The following is a 6458-nucleotide window of genomic DNA, read 5'->3' on the forward strand; positions in this document are numbered from 1 at the left end:
AAATATGGAACTGAATTCTTCTGTCATTCTTAAGTCCAGGCATAAAGCCTTAGGAGAGGAGGGCATGGTTAGCTGCCTCTTCACCTGTCCTTTCTGAGCTAATTTCCTTATCTGTATAGTGAGTAGAATACTTACTTAAATGGGATGGTATTGTGAGCATTAGAAATGATTATATAAAAGTATTAGCCCATCGCAGGGCTAAGTAAATACAAACATTTGTATATCTGAAGGTGCATAGGGAACTTTTTTTAATGCTATAAACGCAATAATATACTGAAAGAAAACAAGTGAGAAAATGCATTAGAAAATAATTCTTCAGAAATTATACATCTCCTTCATTGATAGGAGCTTGAGCAGGTCATTGTGCTGGTTCGGCCAGTTTATATTTATTTTTTGAATCTCATTTCTAGGTTATGGCTAGGAATGGTCCAGTTAATGAACTCTTTGGAATGAAGGAAAATTGAAGGAGTTGAGACCAGAAACTAGACTCACCACTATGTAGGAGTCAACAATGGGAATAATGGATTTGGTTTTAGATTTCACCTTGAACTCTGAAATGAGTGGACTCAGACAATAGCAGCAGCAGAAACTGAGAGAGAACCAGAAAACCAAATCTGTACAGCAGGAAAATATAAGGGAATATGAACTATAAGAGAAAGAGCAAGACAGGGTCAAGAACCAAGCTGAGTGGATGTGGAGACTGGTCAGGTAGCCACGAGCAGAGCTTGGGGCTTGGTGTAAGAGGGATGGATAGGATTTGCTCTAATTCTAGCCAATATCTAAAATAAATTATAAGTTTTAAGGGTGTATCTTCTCATAGTTTCTTTTTTCCACACAACTGCCTCTGCAAACCTACTCTATTGACTTGTGTTCTACCTGCTTCTGCATGAAATTTCAGATAAATTCCATAGCTTTTGTGCTCATTACAAAGTAGCAACATGAAGAATCTTAGTTTTTAAGACAATAAATTATACAAGCTAACCTAATGTTCAAACCCTCCTTCAATTGAAAACATCCACACTCTTCCCTAACCTCACCCCAACCCACTCGTTGGGCTTGACTCAGGCTATGGGCCTGCAGTCGGGGAGAGGGCATGGTTAGCTGCTTCTCTGACTCCTCTAAAACTGCCTGGCTTCTTTTCCTCCCCATTTATAATTTTGCTTCAAAGTCTGGAGGGGAAAGAGAAGAGATGCAGTATGGAGGAAAAAAGGAGGGAGAGTGTTTAAGGGGTCCTGTTTTCACGCCTCACTTATTCCTTCTAGGATGTCAGATACCTAGTCATTATCGATTGATGCTTTCATGGGTATTTGGGGGTCCTTCTCCTTCTCTGGGTGTCCCCTACCAGTTCTTTGATGTAGATGATTCCTTCACAGGCTGGCTACCTACCTGGAAACACCATATTCTTTAGGGGGTTTCCACTGTCTTCAGGTCCCACTCCTGTCATAGGGTTCATGCCAGTCTCATTGTCAAGGAATTGTAGATGGCTCACGGCAAAGCCCGTGCTGCTGCAGTCAGGGTATTCTTGGGCTGCCTCTCACCCTCAGGCTTTGATTTTTCTGGAAACCTGTGGCAATGTCCTGAACTGGCTCCTTTGAAATCACCCTCACGTGACTGGAGAAGGGCAGTGACAATGAAGTCTGGCAACAATTTCACAAGTGTCCTCTAAAGAAATCATCTCTGTATCTCTTTAAACCAACTTCATCACACTCATCCCCTTTATATAGTCTGGAGATGGGCAGTGGACTCAGCATCACGAAATTGGTATCAGAGTCTCCTGCATGGATGGTCTGGTGCTTATTGCCTACGGCCTTTGGAGCTCAGCCAACATTCCAAGACCACAGAAAAGGTCACGTCTAACATCTAGTTATCCAAAAAGTAGCCCATCGAAAGAATTTTCCTGTGTTGCTGCAGTATTTACTGCTGTTCTTGTATTTTCCTACAGGGGTCTTCAAGGTGCTTGACAACTTCTCACACATAGTCTAAATGTCTAAGAAGTCATTATAGCTTCATGGTTAAAGGTATATGGTTTATCTTTCACCATGTTCAGCTAGTAAACTCTGTCTCTTACTTCCTGAGTTATTTAGTATTATACAAACTATTTAAATTTTTCTGTGCCATGTGTTCAAAAGTTTTGAATGGACACAATATTTAACTCGTAGGATAGTTGTAAAGATTAAATGAAACACTGTAAAGTACTGACCACAGTGCCTGGTCTGTAAAATGCACTCAGTAAAGGTGGTTTGAAAATATTGACTTTGTGAATAGAAGAGCCTGTTTGAAGGAAGGCTTTTTCTGTGAGACTCTCGGAAGTAAAGCAGGGTTCATTCTGTGTACTGGAGATTTTGGCTCGAGAGTACCCTTCTGTAGTAGAATAGAAGCAGTCATACTGATATATGCATGGTTTAGATGGAAAAAAAAGAGAGACATTTTGACAGATTAGCCTGCTTTATGAGATATATAGTTTTTGAATGATCAAATCTTGTCTCTGTACATTCGATGGTGTTTGAAGCAATGATCACTAAGTGTTGCAAGGCTTTGCCTCTGGGATCTAGGGAGGAATTACACTGGCAAGCATGGCCTATGGGGAAATGGATCTGAGTAGAGAGACCGAAAGAAAAGTTTGTGTTCATATTTTGAGCTCAGTTGTTATTCCAATTGTGAATTTCTTCCTTAAGATTCAGTGTTTATCTCATCTTCAAGAATGTACTATGAGGACGTGTTTCCATAGTGTAGCAATTAGCACATCTGCTTTACATGCAGAAGATCCTAGGTTCACACCCCAGTGGAGCCATAGTCCATGGTCTAAGGCCATGCCACCCTGAACAAGCCTGATGTCTGATCTTGGAAGCTAAGCAAGGTTGGGCCTGGTTAGTACTTGGATGGGAGACCACATAGGAAGGCCAGGTGCTGTAGGCATTTAAAAAAAAAAAAAAAAGAAAGAAAGAAAAAAAAAGAATGTGCTATGAGATTTTGCTAAATACTCTGCAAAGTTTTATATAAATATTTCTAAAAAGGCCCCATCAATAAACCCTGTCATCCTAACTTTAATAGTCATTAATGTGGTTTTAATAAGCTCTGTTTTAGCAAAGCCACATGCCCAATAGGCCTCTGTACCTTCTTTTCTGTTACTAACAGATAGATCTAAAATAATCTAGCATGGGCTTTCAAATTGTTTCTTAATAATTCAATTCCTAGCATTTAATATATTACTCTCTAGTTTTTGAAATAGTAGTCTAAATATATGGAAATCAGTTGCATTTAAGAATGGTCTGAAAGAACATTAATTAGACCTAAAGGAATATGTGACCCAGTTTAGGAGAAATTATACAGCTAAAGGTTAGAACAGGGTTGATGGATTCAAGTCAATTCTTTAAGTGTGACTGCTGAATTCAATGTAGAGTATATTAGTGCAAACAGGAAGAAAGCACTAACATTGTAAAATTAGTCTAAAATATTTTTTCAGCAGACATATTTTGAGTTCCTGCTTTCCTCTTGATGAAAGAGATTTTCTTAAGGGGCAACACTGGCTTCTAAAGGGAAACCCTAATGACAGAGACAACTGTGGAACTGAATTCACATTTACATGTGTATGTAATTCAGGCTTTCAAGTATTGCAAACACTAGCATATCCTATAATATGGTTGAATACTAATTCTTGTGATTATTTCAAACCGAGTAGTTAAAACACTTCTATGTTTTTTCAATATTTTCTTTTGACATCAGTTATATTCTATGAGAGACCCATAGAATATAGTCTTGGAAGAAACTACCTCTGTGCTCCCTCTTGCAACCCTCCTTGTAATATTTGGTATATAAACTTGTTTAGTACAGGAAAAAATGCTTTAAAATATCTTTAGAATTTGAAAATAGGGAAGAAGTCAAAACTCATGAAGACTGAGAGAAGTGGAAGTGTGGAGAGGAAGTCTCGTCTCCCTCGTCTGTGTGACGGAAGGTGAGTTGGAGGGTGGATGGGTGGAGAGATCTGCTTTCCTGCATCCTCAATGGGCCAGATAACACTGAAGCTGTGTCCTCTCATCAAAGAGCCTGGAGACGACTGTCCTAATTAATCAGAGAAACAAGAGGAGTGCAACTGTCCTTGGGGAAAGAAAAGACCTGTTCGTGTTCGAAGTTCGATTTTGCTGCTCAGTGATTGTGTGAGCTAAGAAAATCCATTAGTATCTTTGAACTTCTATTTTATCCGATATAAAATGGGTACATTAATAGATAATAAAACAGGAGTTTTGATAGAATTTAATGAGATAATATATTCTACAGCTTTAAAGATAAAGAGTAAACATTTGGACACCTTACATTATTTTTTTCATTTCATAGGAGGTTTCTTTAATGCAAAAGATACAGTGTAGGTTTCAAAGATCAGGATATCTAGATTCAATATCCATCAAACATATTTGAAGCATCTTAACCATAAGCAGACCAGGCTCTGATATCTCCTGTGCAAATTTGGCTGCATCAAAAGAAGTTCATCCAGACTCAAAGGCTATTCAGTAGTCAAATAAATTCATTCGTCAAAAATATGTATTGAATGATTGCTCTATGCCAGATACCATGCTAAGTTCTGTACATATAATTTTTGCCTAGGCAAAGGTAAACTGACATACGGGATCTATTCTGTCAGAAATGTCTAAAAGATATTAAGTCAGGTAGTTCTAGAATTAGAGCTATGATTACACTTCCAAATTAAATGTGTGATGTGGCTAGGTATAAAAAAATAGGGAATGGTAGGGACTCTGACATACTGGAGAGCTCAGATCCAACCTAAGGACAGTTGAATTAAAATTAGTTAGGAATAAGCTGTACTTCCCAAATAAAAGGTGGCAGCAGGCTAAATTTGACCTGGTGGTTCTGAGTTTAAGTTCTGTTATATGGTCAGTTATAGACTTTGTTTATAAAAGACACATATTTGCAAATTTTAACATTCTCCAACATTCTAGATCTTAACTTTAAAAAAAAATGTTATTACTAATAATGATACAAGGCACGGATAGTTGAAGATAAGAACTATGTAAATCACCTCTTTTCAAATTCCACTTCAAATCAAAGGAGTTACAGATGTTTCTCTAACTGAAGAGAGCAGATAGAAGAATCATACTCTTTTTGGTAAAACCCATCAGAAACACTGTAGGGCACTTGCTCTCAGCCTTTTGGCAGTGATATAAGGACATACAAATGATAAAGCACTTTCTGGTCTAAATAACAGGGGATGGCCACCAGCTCCTAAGAACCCACACACTTGTAGGCTGTGCTGGTGACCGTGAAAAGCATGTCAAGTACCTAAGTGGACAAAACATCCATTTGAAACCATTTCCTTGGAGGAAAAAATAAGCAGAATTTAATTTCTATGGGAGCTTAGATGCTGTGTTAACTGAAAATGGCATAGGCACAGCTAGTAAACACAAACATATAAACATCAATGCAATTCAAGATGTCATTGCATATCATGGGCTGACAGGAGACAATATTTTTTTGTTTAAATAATTTCTTACAAGAAACAAGAATGAGAGTATTAGCACTATTTTACTTGTTATGTTAATAAGATTCCAAAACAATCCAATTTTTTTGATATATTGTGTTTCTATGAAGAAATATTTAAGATGTTTATGATTTGTATTGCACACTCAGACCAACAGACACCCTCAGTCCACAAACTGTTTCTTGAGAATCTCATATCTTCCAATCCCAAATTTTCTCTAATACTAGACTCCTGCTTGTGTGTCAGGACTCAGTTTTCCAATTTCTTTTGGGAATGTCCACCTAGATATCATGAAGATATCTCAAACTTCATGTTCAAAAACTGAACTGAACACATTCGTCCCAAATCTTTTTATCTCTCACATTTCCTATTGCAGTTAATGTCTTTCGTATCATCCAGTCTCCCAAGCTACAAAACTTAAATTCAGTCTCCATTTTCCCTTTTCCACATACATCTAATTGGTCATAAACATTTACCTTATTGTTAAAATTATTGTTCATCAGAAATATATTTTGAATCCTAACTATGTGACTTATCCTCTTTTCTACTTCCTTAGTTCAGAATCTCAGCAATTTGGAATTTGGGAGATGTTTTTCATTTTATTTCTAAATAGATATTTACATTATGATATTATGATTTTAAACATCTGTATAAATAGTTGAATGGTCAGAATGTTATATAAATGATCATATGTTAATGAATCTTATGTAGGACATAGAGGGAATTAAGTGAGGTAAAGCCTATAATTAATTAAAAAATAAATAAATAATAAAATTAGTAAATAAAATAATGAATTCTCTTGTATGAATCAGAAAAGGGATTGCTTAATCTTTTCTGTGGTTTGTTCAGTGTTCTTCTATTTGTCTTCATTTAGGCATAATAATAGAGTGGCCTTATGTTTCTCTCGTGAAATGTTTTATGTCCAAAGGAGAACGTCACAGCCTTATCGTGAGGTCCAGGCTAACTG

The 6458-nt window shown here is 36.9% G+C and overlaps 1 pseudogene; it reads left to right on the forward strand.

The window, feature by feature from the left end:
* Positions 1–2800: 2800 nt before the first annotated feature.
* Positions 2801–2916, forward strand: LOC112483708 (annotated as a pseudogene).
* The last annotated feature ends 3542 nt before the right edge of the window (positions 2917–6458 follow it).

This window comes from Pteropus alecto, unplaced genomic scaffold (genome assembly GCF_000325575.1).
Source record: "Pteropus alecto unplaced genomic scaffold, ASM32557v1 scaffold164, whole genome shotgun sequence".
Lineage (NCBI taxonomy): Eukaryota > Metazoa > Chordata > Mammalia > Chiroptera > Pteropodidae > Pteropus > Pteropus alecto.